General features: G+C 40.4%; 1 protein-coding gene across 6 annotated transcripts in view; it reads left to right on the forward strand.

The window, feature by feature from the left end:
* Positions 1–14275: 14275 nt before the first annotated feature.
* LOC133150417 (deoxyribonuclease-1-like 1) overlaps positions 14276–15553 on the forward strand; it is a 70948-nt gene continuing 69670 nt past the window's right edge. For all 6 annotated transcript variants that reach the window (XM_061272934.1, XM_061272930.1, XM_061272931.1 and 3 more), the window contains exon 1: positions 14276–14434. The gene's annotated coding sequence lies outside the window, so the exon portion shown is untranslated. The remainder of the gene's footprint in view (positions 14435–15553) is intronic.

A 15553-nucleotide genomic window follows, 5' to 3' on the forward strand; every position in this document is an offset into this window, starting at 1 on the left:
TTGGGACTTAAAAAAAAAAAAAAATGTAAAAAAAAATTCATAAAAATTGGGTGCGTATTATACATGGGTACAGGCTTTTTTCCAGCATCAGCATGCCATTTTTAGGGTGCGTATTATACATGGGGGCGCACTATACACGGAAAAAAACGGTAATAGGAAGGAAACAACTCTCGCTCTTTATATAGCTGACGTGTCTTGCGCATCCGTTCTGCGCATCTGTAATGGCGGCCTCCGTATGACGTCCGGTCCGCGATGGAGATTAAAAAACAAACAATATTTGACAATAACACACCATCAAGGATTGCACCATCGCATCAAACGATGTGTCGTCAATTATGAATTTTACTAAGTGTGTTGGGCAGGATGGCTGAATGCGATGCGCGATTGACAACAAACAAGAAGAAAGGTGATTTCAAGTTTTATTTCGGGGGATATTTGTCATGTCTCGTCCCCAGTTTTGCTATGTGTCTAGGTTGCCATAGTTTCTGTTCGCGTCACCCCTCTCTTCCTGTGTCACCTCAATCGATGTAACGTGTTTTGTATTTACCGTTTTTTTCCGTGTATAATGCGCCCCCATGTATAATACACACCCTAAAAATGGCATGTTGATGCTGGAAAAAAGCCTGTACCCATGTATAATACGCACCCAGATTTTGACTCCTACTTAAGTCCGTAAACGTAAAATTATTTCAGAAAAAAGATAATCTTTGGGAACAACTGGATGTTATTCTGCCGGTCAGTATCACTGCGCATGCGCTAGCAAACTCGATAGCGAAGAAATGTTTCGGATTTGTGTAGGGTACATTGTGACAGCAAACGAGCAGGTGATCGAGCAAGCGTCTGATACAAGAGCATTGTGTTCGTATGGAGCGTGTTTGAAGTGAACAGCAGAGAAGAAAGCGCATCTGTAATGGCGGTCTTTGTATCATATACGGACTTAAAAAAAAAATATATATATTTTTTTTGTACCCATGTATAATGCGCACCCCAGATTTTAGGACAATAAATTAGTTAAAATTTGCGCATTATACATGGAAAAAAACGGTAAGTCCTGTCTGCCCCTCGCTCACCGTCGGATCATTGCATGTGTTACTGTCATGATGTGGTTTCTCTTCCTGTCTTTGGTAATGTCACCCTGTCTTTTTGTTCCACGACTTTGTCGGTCAGTCCTGTTGTTGGTTTTGTTGTACCATGACTTTCTTTAAAAAAAATAAAAAAAAATAAAAAATTTAAAAAAAAAACATTTTTTTAATTTTTTGTACCCATGTATAATGCGCACCCCAGATTTTAGGACAATAAATTAGTTACATTTTGCGCACTATACACGGAAAAAAACGGTAAGTTTTTTCACTTACTATGTGTGGCGAGACAGACCATTCGTTTTAGTTTATCGTTTTCAGGAGACAAGATTTCAATGCCTGACTTTTCAAAGTGTCCAAAACTTGTGCTTGCGAAATTCAGTCCCTTTTGCACAAAGTCCTTATCGATATTGGCATGAAGTGAACTGAAGTGGCGCTAACCATTTGAAGCTTTTAAATGCGCTAATGACGTCCGACATATCAGGCAGAATTGCTTGCCATAGCGTTCAACAAAAAAAACCCTTTAACTCTGTTAAAAACGTCCTGTGTTCATCGTCATATATTCGTTTAGCTGTGCATTCTTTCCTTGCCATTTTGGCCGGGTTGACCAGTTACAATTTGTATCCCCCCCTCCCCACCACCTGTCACTTTGCTTGGGACAAAAGGAGCCTTCAGAACTGAAATTTCTTCTCAATTATTCATTCAAATCAATTCACTCAAATCATTCTCGTTATGAAAGATTTGATCACAAAACGTGTGTGGCTTTTTCTTGAATGAACACGTTTGACATTCCTATAGTGTCAGCTTCTAATTATATTGCGCTGTCATTTTAAAGCAAATTAATAAATGCAACAATATTAATTTGCTTTGAAAATACCTGAGTAATACAATGGATGGATGAATGATGATCACTATTAAGTATAAAGTCTCTTTTGTAATATATACTTAAATGTAGCATGTAATGGTACCCAAAAAGAGGAGTTTCTTTGCATCGAGGTTTATGCAAAGAGCTCACGTAATTATATCGTTGCTTTTTGGTGAAGTGATTGAGTGTTCATTCAGTCTGCACGACTGGTCTTTGAATGCACCCCGCTTCAACGGCAGAACGCGAATGAACTTAAAGACGTCAAATGAGAATAATCCTTTCTGAAAAAAAATAAAATTGGCTGACGCAAACGTGAGTTCATGTTTTTATTGAAAACAACATAGTGCTGACGCCGTACGACGCCGTACGGCATCGGTTTTTCGCTTTCCAAGCAAGTCCGGCCTCTTGACCACGAGTCCGAGTCCGGCTGTCCATTTTTTCTGTTAATTCATGTGACTGCTTAGTCTTTATTCAAGGCTAATTTAGATCAAAATCTAAATAATTACAACAGTTTTGTGATGGCTTTGTCTTTATTAAACATATAAACGAATACAATAAACAGATACTTTCAAGTTTTAATCATTAATTACACCATTATAGCTCAGACATTTATCTAAACACAAATAATTAGTGACGACCCCACAACTATCGAAACACATCAATGATATAAACTGGGTGACATAATCGTCCTTGACATTGGTACATAATGTAAACATTAGCCTAAGTGCACCTCAACGTGGCCGCATTGATCGTAACTTACGCTCCGTTTCCCCCCCAAATCTAGAGGCAAAACATTGTTCTCTTGCTGCTCCCGGGTTCTTCCTTCTTGGCTGCGCGCGGGGCATTGTGGGTCTTGTACGTGCACGCACGCAGGCAGGCAGGCGCGGGCGCGCACGCAACAACTAAATTTGTCTTCATAACAAGCAAGCAGGGCTGTGGACAGTATTCCTACGCGCATTCTCAGCAGCATGATGAAAATAAAATTGAACGTATTTTCTCTATTGTCGGACTCGGTGGACTCGGTCAAAATCAGCTCAGAGTCCAGCAAAAATGACCGAGTCCGACGAGTCCGAGTCCCCGAGTTCGAGTCCACAGCCCTGAATAGAACTCTCTAAATTATTTTGTTCAAAATTTTCCTCAGTAACGCTAACTCAATATCCATCCATCCATTTTCTATACCGCTTGTCTCCACGGGGGTCGCAGGCATGCTGGAGCTTATCCCAGCAGTCATCGGGCAGTAGGTTGGGGACACCCTGAACTGGTTGCAAGCCAATCGCAATGCACACAGAGATGAACAACCATTTGCACTCGCACTTGGGGACAATTTGGGATGCTCAATCGGCCTACTATGCATGTTTTTGAAAACCACCTACTTATAATGAAGAACATGGTCACGCCCCCCTCCTCTCCTTTCATGTTTTAGTGGGAGTCACAGCTGGGACCGATCACAATATGCCCCCAAAATGTATGTGGACATCTCTACTTAGGCCCACTTCAACTTTGGAAAACATTCCAAAAAAACATTCATTTTCATTGCTGACCTAAAAGAGCAAGAAATGAGGTGCCCGCTTGCAGTTTAAGTGCCGTTTCTGTCACATCTGTCACTCTTCTTTCATCAAGATAAGCAAACACAATGAATTGAGAGACTTTTCATGAGATGGATTGTTCATGGATTGTTCTTTATTAAATTAAAATCCGGTCGTCATGGCTCGGTGGTATTGATGGATGGATGGATGGATGGATGGATGGATGGATGGATGGATGGATGGATGGATGGATGGATGGATTGAAACCTTTATTGTCCCCTCTGGGGAAAATCAGTTGTCAGTTGTCAAACAGCTCATGACGTTTATAAAAAGAGGAAGACCAAAAGAAAACCAGAGATGACAACACACTGCTGGTCCAATAAATATGCAGTGCAAGCTGGAAGTTTGCTAAAGTGCGTCATGTGCAAATAAAAGTCCCAAGTCAGTTAGCCTATCAAATCTAGCTCCAGGTCTCCCCGTGCCTGCAGGGCCTGGTTGTAGAGTCGGAGTGCAGCTGGAATAAACGACTGTCCAAATCTCTTTGTGCTCTGACGGAGGAGGACAAATCTATCGCTGAATTTGCTCCTCATCCCCGTCAGCTCGATGTACAGTGGATGGGAGGGATTGGCCAACATGGCCGCCAGTTTTTTCCCCATCCTCTGTTCAGCCACCATCACCGAGCTGGCCTTCTTCACCCGCTTGTTCAGCCTGGTAGCCTCCCTGGCACAGCGAAGAACAGGACACTGGAGACCACTGTCTGACAAAACATTCTCAGTAGCCTATTACAAACATTAAACGATCTCAGCCTTCTCAGGAAAAACATCCTGCTCTTCCCCTTCTTGATAAGAGCCTCAGTGTTGTCGGTCCAGTCCAGTTTGTTGTAAATGTGTACCAGTGACGTGCGGTGAGGTTCATGACTGGGGAGGCACTGACGTCAAACCCCCCACCCTCCCCCACGGTAAAATTTGTCCGACACCTAACCGTGTCACAAAAAAGGTTGGGGAACGCTGTTATAGAGTGGCTTATTGATGATTTAATTTGAACTATTTTAATGAAAATCTCATTTAAGCAGTCTTCACAAAAACACTCAATAAAACATATCAAAAACTTGTTTTCGATCATGCGAAGTCCCGTTGTCCGAATCAAACCTTTTAACTCCGGAGTTGCTTTTCCTTTACTGATGACCTCCTGCTTCGACCGAAAATCCATGGTTGAAAATCGTTTGAGTTTGGATATGTAATCCTCCATTATAAAACGAAATGTAAAAATGGAAAAAAAAACGAATGTAAAACGAAACTAGAAAATGCAATTTCTGGAGAAATTGCGTGTGAAGGCGAAGAAACTGGATACATTCTTAAGGAATGCTGCAGAATGATGTTGAAACGATTTGAATTAATGTAAAAACGAAAAAATAACGAATGTAAAATGAAATAAATAGACGACTGCTCCTCAGTTGTTCACTGTAAATTTGAACTGGAGATCACTTAATCCACAGGTGGGCGCATGAAGCATCCCGGGATCACTAGCGCCCCCTGCCATAAGGCTGGAAACCTTTTTTTCATTGCCTCTGTAAGGTCTCTTTTCAAAGCCGTTTTGTTCATCTGGAGCAGGGCTGTCAAACTCGTTTTTTTCGCAGGCCTCATTGTAGTCATAGCTTCTTTCGGAGGGCCATTATGACCTAATTAAATGTATGTATGTTTGATGCACAATTTGTCTTCGCGGGCCACATAAAATGATGTGGCGGGCCGTATCTGGCCCCCGGGCCTTGAGTTTGACACGTGATCTAGAGAAACACGACGTTACAGACAGATGATGACAGCACTTGCTAAAGTGACTAACGATCTCCTCATAGCTATAATTCAAACAGTTCATCTGTTCTATTACTACTCGATCTTAGTGCTGCCTTTGACACTTTAGACTTCGATATTTTATTAGGGCGTCTTAAAAGTTGTGTTGGTATTTCAGGGTCAGCACTAGGCTGGTTCCATTCCTATCTATCAAACAGGACGCACCGAGTGGTCCATGGCAATGCGTCCTCGGAGCTCTATAATGTTACGTGTGGTGTCCCACAGGGATCGGTACTCGGACCAATTATATTTAATATTTATATGATTCCGCTTGGGGACATAATACGTAAAAATAATATTAGTTTTCAATGCTACGCGGACGACACCCAATTATATACATATGCCGTTATCGATGACAGATCCGCGGGATTGTTGTAATCTTGAGGCGTGCCTTGCGGAGATCAAGCAATGGATGTCTCTCAACTTCCTTCGTCTTAACCCAGATAAAACTGAGATGTTGATAATTGGTCCAACTCGTTATCAACAATTTTTCAAGGAAACCGCTATAACTATAGATAACCGTACTATCACTCAGAGCGATACTGTAACTAATCTCGGGGTAATATTTGACCAAACTCTCTCCTTTCAAAAGCACATTAAGAATATAACCAGAATTGCGTTTTTTCACCTTTGTAATATTGCAAAGACTCGTCCGATCCTCTCGACCGGTGATGCGGAAACTATTATACATGCGTTCGTCACGTCGCGCCTGGACTACTGTTATGTATTATTCTCTGGTCTTCCTAAGTCCTGCATCAAAAGTCTACAGTTAGTACAAAATGCTGCTGCAAGGCTGCTCTCACGGGCAAGAAAATTTGATCACATTACCCCAATATTAGCCAACTTACATTGGCTCCCGGTCCATTTAAGATGTGACTTCAAGGGACTTCTATTAACCTATAAACCTCCTCGACCTAGTTGTTCCTTATGTTCCGTCGCGTAACCTTCGTTCGCAAAACGCTACTCTTTTGCGACACCGAGGGCCAAGAAAATGTCTGCAGGGTCTAGAGCATTTTCTATTCGGGCTCCAGAGCTTTGGAATGCTCTACCAATGGATATTAGGACTGCTACCTCAGATCAAGGTTAACGGACCGACACCTTGGCTCTATCCTAAGAATTACCACAACAAATTTAACTCCAGACCATGATGCACAAGCAAAAAAAGGGAGACCAACAATACTACTGATTTCTTTGTTACTTTATTTAGATGTATTCTTTCACTGATTCTTCAAGATGTATTTGGTCAGAATTTTTGACGTTTGATGTCAATTCGTCTCATTAGATGAACATATTTCATAAATCTGACCTGCAGGCGCTGAAGTGATGGAAACTATTATTCATAATAATAGTGTTGTATTTAATGAGAATCACTGATAGTAGTTTTTGGGTGAAATACCTTTTTAATGCGGTTAATAAATGCATTTGTTTTCAAAAAGCTTTTTTTGAATTTCCAGGCTTTACTACCTATTGTTGGATTTGGTCCACAATTTGGGAAGCACGCTATCCGCACCTCACGGCAAAAGCCATAGCCAATCACCCGTTATCCAATTTACTCACTGCGTGCTCGTTTATTTCTTCAGTTTTAGGAAAAGGCTAAGACACCGAAACAAAATTTAGACCTACACAGGTTGGTTGAGTTCAATCACAATTGTTGTTAAGAAAGCTCTATTTTCAGGAAAGTACAATACAGCGCTGGGCCTTTCGTGCAACCATGCTCAAGATCAGAAAGTCTCCATTCAGAAAAGGCAACGTTCAAGGTTCTTTGGTCAGCTTATATTCAGTTGTACATGCCAGTGTGGGCCGAGTTTGATAGGTGGTGAGTCAGGCGGTGTGGCAAGTTCGCAGGAGAGTTTGATTCCATGGGAGTGGGTGCTGGTGTCACGGTGCGGAGTAGAGAAATGGAGCAGGGCGACCAAGTGCAGCTTGGACCAGGGTTTATTGCAGCAAACTCAAAAGACTCGGCAAACTGACGTGACTAAACAACCAACTAACAAGACTAAGACCAAAGCGTGAAACAAAAGACAGGACCCAAACAAACCGTGACCGTGAGACATGCATTGTCCACATCTTACACACAATGCTCCGACGGGGAGTGACCCGCAAACAGAACTTAAATACATCACAGGTAACGAGAGGCAGGTGCGTGTGGTTACATTAATCAAGGGCACACAGGAAGGGAGGGGCGAGCACACAGACACATCACCAAAACTGGAGACGAGGCATGACAGCTGGTTCGGTGAGAGCTGGTTCCGTGGGGGTGGGTGTTGATTATGAGTGATTCGGTGTGAGTGGGGGCTGTTGTTTTCCATCCCGTCTTTCAGCCTTGGCGATCACCTTTGGCTGGGTTCTTGGTTGTTTTCCTCCTGCCGCTCTTCCTCTGGCACCTCTACCGGTTTTATCTCCAAGTGTCCTTCCTGTAAACCATTCTTGCACATACATCCACTTTGCCCACTGTCGCACACCGCCCATTCATCATTTTTTCAATTTTGTCATTTTGTACGGAATTATGTGAACTTTTGACTGTGACATCGTCAATTTGTTAATGTTCCCTGACTATGGCTGGTCGAGGAGGTTAAAGCTCTCCGCATCCAGAATGAGGAAAAGAAAAAGAGAATCACCTTCCTGGAAAGCAGGGTTGCTGACCTGGAGCAGTACACCAGAAAGAACGATGTGATCATCTCTGGAGTCAACATCAAAGCCCGGTCATACGCCCGGGCATTGGCCGCTGGTGAGGGAGGTGAGCCCGGTGAACTGGATGTTAGCTCCACGGAGCAACAGGTGGCTACTTTCCTACAGTCCAAGGGGATACAGCTGGACTGCGACAACATCGAAGCTTGCCACCCTCTGCCCAAGAGGAGCCCCGGGGACAAATCTGCTGTCATCATGCGGTTTGTCAACCGAAAACACAAGATTGCACTATTAAAACAAGGAAGAACGTTGAGAGGAACCGACGTCTACATCAATGAGCACCTGACCAAGCGCAACGCTGATAACGCCAAAAAAGCATGCTACCTGAAGAAGCAGAAAAAAATTCAACACGCCTGGACTACAAACTGTAAAATATTTATCAAGTTCAATGGAACTCCAGAAGAAGCAAAAGTGCTGATGGTAAGAAGTACCGAGGAGCTGGACAGATACCAATGATCATCATGCAGGACTGTAAGGTAAACTCTACTCACAACCATGACACACACCGAAAGGAGTCAATCATCTACACTTGAAGACAACAGTAACATAACTCAGAGAATTAGTGAACACGACAAACTGGAACTCCAATCATTTCAATATACTGACCACAGTTCACTGGATATGGAACATGATATAGACCCGGATAACAACTTCTTCAACTCAATCAACAATAACTGCAGTTACTATACTGATGAAGAATTTAATAGAATCAATAAAGATAGCAAACTGTCCATTATACATATTAACAGTAGGAGTCTGTATGCCAACTTCACAAACATTAAGGATTATCTTCATCAGTTTACTCGCCCCTTCAACATTATTGCAATAACGGAAACACGGATCAACACAGTAAAAGCTCAGACTTTGAGCTGGAGGGATATGACTTTATACACATAGATCGACAAAACAAAGGTGGAGGAGGAGTTGCGATCTCTGTGGAAAAGACATTAAACGTCAGGGTGATAAAGGATATGTCCATGGTAGTTAAAAACATATTGGAATGCATAACAATTGAAATACGCAGAGAAAAAAACAAAAATGTAATCATTAGCTGCATATATCGGACACCAGGTTCGAGGAGTGAACTGTTCACAGAATGGATGGAGGAGGTGTTTTCAAAAATCAGTTGCAAAACAATTTTCATCTGTGGAGACTTCAACATTGATTTACTCAATCCAAACAAGCACAAACTGACTGAAGAGTTTGTTAACACAATATATAGCATGAACTTGTATCCAAAAATCACTAGACCAGCCAGATTAACTTCTCACTGTGCCACTCTTATTGATAATATGTTCACAAATGACATTATAAACAGCACAATAAGTGGGTTATTAGTCAGCGACATCAGTGACCATTTGCCAGTTTCTATGGTTTTTGATGACAACTATAAAATTACTCAACCGGCCAAAAAACTGGAATACAGAAGAAACAATAAACACATTTAAAAACGGTTTAATGTCACAAAACTGGGATACTATATACAATGAAAGTAACATTAACTGTGCATATGAGGAATTCTTAAAAAAAATCCAAAAGGTTACATGACAAATACTGTCCTCTAAAAGTAAATAATAGGAAACTAAATTATGTAGATCATCCCTGGATCACAAAGGGCTTACAAAATGCCTATAAAAAAAATACACTTTACAGAGAATTTATAAGACAGAGAACTAAAGAATCAGAAAATAAATACAAACAATATAAGAATAAACTAACTAATATTAAAAGAGCTGCTAGAAAACAATACTATAATAAAATATTAAATAGTAATAAAAATAACACAAAAGAAATATGGAATATAATGACTACTGTAATAAAAAATGGCTCTAAAAAAATTCATTATCCTAAATATTTTATTATCAATAACACTGAGAAGCATGATATGCAAGAAGTGGTTAACAACTTTAATAAATTCTTTGTAAGTGTGGGACCTGATCTGGCCAAACAAATCCCAGATCCAGCAACATCTGAGGAGCATTGTAATAGTTTAATAGACAGGAATCTGAGCTCAATGTTCCTCAAAGCAGCGGATGAGAAAGAAATTATAAAGATAGTTTCCCAATGCACAAACAAGACATCCAAAGACTGTGATGACATTGGTATAACTGTTGTAAAACGAGTGATTGAGGGGATTTCCAAACCATTAACATACATCTGTAACCTATCATTTCAGACCGGTATATTTCCAGATAAAATGAAAATAGCAAAAATCATACCTTTGTATAAAACTGGGAACAAATACCACTTCACAAACTACAGACCTGTATCATGACTATCACAATTTTCTAAAATACTGGAAAAACTTTTCAATAACGGACTGGACAAATTCATAGATAAATATAAATTACTCACTGAAAGTCAATATGGATTTAGATCCAACAGAGCAACATCACTGGCACTAATTGACTCAGTGGAGGGAATTACTAACGCAATAGACCTAAAACAATATACAGTTGGGATATTCATAGTTAAAGTCCAAATGATTGTCACACACACATCTGGGTGTGGTGAAATTTGTCCTCTGCATTTAACCCATCCCCGTGTGACTTTAATCCATCCCCTGGGGGAGAGGGGAGCAGTGACCAGCAGCGGTGCCGCGCTCGGGAATCATTTGGTGATCTAACCCCCCAATTCCTACCCTTAATGCTGAGTGCCAAGCAGGGAGGCAATGGGTCCCATTTTTATAGTCTTTGGTAAGACCCGGCCGGCGTTTGAACCCACAACCTTCCAGTCTCAGGGTGGACACTCTAGCACTAGGCCACTTAGCTAGTCCAAAATCTAAGAAAGGCATTTGACACAATAAATCATGAAATATTATTCAACAAATTACATCGGTATGGCATCAGGGGGAAACCGTTAGAGTGGATCAAGAGCTATTTAACAAAGAGGAAGCAGTTTGTGAAGTTGGTTGACACTTGTTCAACGTGTTTGGACATTACCTGTGGCGTCCCTCAGGGGTCCGTGTTGGGCCGTAAACTTTTTATATTATAGTTTATAAATGATATGCGGCTTGGTGGCGCACTGGATAGCATGTCCGCTTCACAGTTAGGAGGGTGCGGGTTCGATTCCACCTCCGGCCCTCCCTGTGTGGAGTTTGCATGTTCTCCCCGGGCCCGCGTGGGTTTTCTCCGGGCACTCCGGTTTCCTCCCACATCCCAAAAACATGCTTGGTAGGCTGATTGAGCACTCCAAATTTTCCCTAGGTGTGAGAGCGAGTGCGAATGGTTTTTGTCTTTGTGTGCCCTGCGATTGGCTGGCAACCGGTACAGGGTGTCCCCTGCTTACTGCCCGATGACGCTGGGATAGGCTTCAGCACGCCCGCGGCCCACATGGGGAATAAGCGGTACAGAAAATGGATGGATATAAATAATAGATGCAAGGTATCACATATTTTGAAGATGGTTTTGTTTGCAGATGACACAAATATCTTTTGTTCTGGTAGTGATTTACACACCTTAACAAGACTAATAAATAATGAATTAAGTAAATTAAAGGTATGGTTGGACAGCAATAAATTATCCTTAAACCTAAGCAAAAGAAGAGTAATACTTCAATCACAGAGCTAATTTGAAACTAGAGATAAAGCTGGATGGGGTTAGTATTGAAAGAGTGAATGAGATTACATTTTTAGGGGTGACGATAGATGATGAAATCAGTTGGAAATCACAAGTTAAGCATGTACAAACTAAAATCTCAAGATGCATCGCAGTATTAAAAAGCAAAACAGGCTCTGGATCATAAATCACTCCGCATCCTTTATAATACACTAGTTCTTCCATATTTCATGTACTGTATAGAAATCTGGAGTAATAATTACATAAGCACAATATATCCACTTATTATTTTATAAAAGAAAGCCATACAGATCATTCATGGGGCAGGATACAGGGATCACACAAATTCATTATTCTTACAGTCAAAACTCATCAAACTCAAAGATATAGTGGAATTCCGGACAGCACAAATACTTTTCAAAGCAAAAAATAATCTGTTGCCAACTAACATTCAGAATCTTTTCACTGGAAGGGAAGGGGGTTATAATTTATGGGGAACATTTAATTTCAGGATAAGGAAGGCACGCACAGCAAAAAAACATTCTGTATTTCAATTTGTGGAGTTAAGCTATGGAACACTTAGGAGGGGACGCTCAGGGAATGTTCAAACATCAATCAGTTTAAAAAAAGATATAAAGAAGAAATTATTTTTACAAATTGCAGAAATGAGGTTGTTTGAGTATCATGGGGTGCTTAGTAGTGTCATTGTTTTGTTCATGCTGGTTTTTGTTTTCTATTTTGTTTATTTTCATCATTCAGGTATCTTTGTGTTGTATTTGAGGTATGTACGTATGTATGTTAAATGTTTGTGTGTGAGATATATGTATTTATTATATTGTGTAGGTATATGTTCAGTGTTCTAGCGATCAGCAGGTGGAAAATAATTTAGTAATTTAGTATTTTGCTGGGATAAGTGAGGCATCCCTGGGTATTTAGGGATTATTAAAAGGGGGTGGGATTAAATAAATTATACTTCTTCCCACTCCTTTTCAGGCATGTGAATGGGATTTATGGTTTCCTTTGTGGTTATATCTTGATTGCTACTCTTTTAGTTTATGTGTGTATGTATCTCTCTCTCTCTCTCTCTCTCTCTCTCTATATATATATATATATATATATATATATATATATATATATACTTGATTATATATATATATATATAACATATATATAAGTACACCCCTATATATATATATTAGGGGTGTAACGATACATCGATTAATCGATATAATGCTCTACGATTTATTGGCATCGATGCTAAAGGTAAACGATTTATATCGCAGTGTTTGACCTCGAACATTAGACGCGACTTTATTTTGAAATCCTGTTCATTGTTGCTTGCTTCCTCTTTCCGGGAGCAGTGCGCCCGGCGTTGTTGTGTTGTGAGCAGAGCACGCACGTGAAAGGGGAGGCGACAACTATTACGCGGCTCCTGGGCTGGTGCTATGGCTAGTGTCCAAAAAGACGAGGAAATCTGCTCCCCTTTAGGCTTCAAGTCATTCGTTTGGAAGCACATTGGATTCCAAAGAAAAGATGGCTCAACGGACAAGACACGTGCAGTTTGTAAATCCTGCCATGCGGTGATCAAATATTCAGGGAACACAAATCTCGCCGCACATTTAAAGAAAAAACACGACATCAAAGTTCAGTGTTAAAGTAAGCAATTTGTATACTACAATACTCTTGTAATTTCCTAAATAAAGAGTTTGCAGTACCTTGTTGATTTTGCGTATGAATTGTTATAAATCAGGATATTGTTCTATATTTTTTTATTAAAAAAAATAAAACAATCGATCGTAGAGCACTATATCGCAATATATCGTGAATGAATCGCAGCAGGCTTTAAGATATCGGCAAATATCGTATCGCAGTTCTTTATATCGATATTATATCGTATCGTTACAAAACCCGCGATTTACACCCCTAATATATATATATATGTCTGCATGTGTATATATGTATTTGCATGTATTTTGTCTTGTCTTTTCATTTGTGTACAGTAATCCTATTTTTTTCCACGTTTGAAATAAATGAAATGAAACAAAACAAAACGAAAACATTTCCCTCTGTCAAGAACGTTCAGTAGTAATCCAAAACTGACGTCTAGCATTAATCAAAACATAAAATATAATCAAGTACTGAACATTTTTAAACAACTTTGCCAGTGTCCGTGATTTAGAAAATCATCAGGCATGCATCAGGCAAACCTTTTATGCAATAACCTTTACTTGTCATTTCTATTACCTACTTCACACAAACACTACATCCATCTGCTCCTGGTTCGCCCCCCTGGTCAAAATTTAGAACCGAATTCGGCCTGCAAGTCAAAATGTTTGTCCACCCCTGCACTATACGTTTGAAGTTCGGTGGTCAAATCTTTCCAAGTCCAACCTTAAAATCTTGTCAAGCTGACCTCCGGGTCTTTTCTTCCAGTTATTTATCTAAATTTAGCACATGTGGGCAAGTGTAACGCTGTTGCGTGTCCTGCTCAATCTGTCGTAAACCCAAATAAACCCTTAAATCACGACCGATTATTTTAATGGCGTGAAATTTAGGACTGAAATCAGCGTGTACCTTTAAGACAATTTGCATTTTTGTCCAGATTGTGCCAGCACCCAAAAACACGCACACGCAGGTGCACCCACACCCACGCGCATGCACACACATCGCTGTCAGAAAGTTTTTTTTTTCCGACAGGCTATGAATGCAGCATACTTGAGGGTTGTTCCACTGTTGCGGAAGGTGTGAGCAGGTAGAGACCGGTTCAGAGAGAGAGCGAGAGAGCGAGAAAGAGAGAGAAACCCCACCCTGCCAAGTCTTCGCTTCTCCTGCATGACTCGTCATAAAAATCAACACTAAACTTTGGGCTCAGGTAAGAACATTCGTAACTGAGCAAACTAAAGAACAAAAGAGCTTTGGTCCCCGTACAGGAGTCGTGATAGTCGTTAATTGTACCCGCTTTCTTTGACACAAAAGGGCGTGTACATTTCTACTAAAACACTTATGTGAGCAAATATTCTCTGCTTCGTGAAGCAACATGGGCGTCCAGTCGATTTGTAGTTAAACTATCTGTATTTCTGTTAAAGTTTATTTAGCAAATCCAGAGTTGCTGGTGCGACCTGGCCAGAATGACAATTAGACGAACTAGACAATAAGCAGCAGCAACGAGTTATATTGAATAGCATTCTCTCCTTCGTGAAGCAACATGGGCGTCCAGACAATTTGTAGTTAAATTATCTGTATTTCTGTTAAAGTTTATTTAACAAATCCAGAGTTGCTGGTGCGACCTGGCCAGAATGACAATTAGACGAACTAGACAATAACTAGCAGCAACGAGTTATATTGGATAGCATTCTCTGCTTCGTGAAGCAACATGGGCGTCCAGACAATTTGTAGTTAAATTATCTGTATTTCTGTTAAAGTTTATTTAACAAATCCAGAGTTGCTGGTGCGACCTGGCCAGAATGACAATTAGACGAACTAGACAATAACTAGCAGCAACGAGTTATATTGGATAGCATTCTCTGCTTCGTGAAGCAACATGGGCGTCCAGACAATTTGTAGTTAAATTATCTGTATTTCTGTTAAAGTTTATTTAACAAATCCAGAGTTGCTGGTGCGACCTGGCCAGAATGACAATTAGACGAACTAGACAATAACTAGCAGCAACGAGTTATATTGGATAGCATTCTCTGCTTCGTGAAGCAACATGGGCGTCCAGACAATTTGTAGTTAAATTATCTGTATTTCTGTTAATTAAAGTTTATTTAACAAATCCAGAGTTGCTGGTGCGACCTGGCCAGAATGACAATTAGACAAACTAGACAATAACTAGCAGCAACGAGTTATATTGGATAGCAGTTGCCAGCTAACCCACGTTGTTTGTGGCTTACGCTGTTATGTCATTCAAATTACCGAAAAATACGATGAAATAGCTGAAAATGTAGTAACTTTCTATGAGTTTAACATGTTACTAATGTGGACGTCACTT

Source organism: Syngnathus typhle, linkage group LG2, assembly GCF_033458585.1.
Source record: "Syngnathus typhle isolate RoL2023-S1 ecotype Sweden linkage group LG2, RoL_Styp_1.0, whole genome shotgun sequence".
Taxonomy (NCBI): domain Eukaryota; kingdom Metazoa; phylum Chordata; class Actinopteri; order Syngnathiformes; family Syngnathidae; genus Syngnathus; species Syngnathus typhle.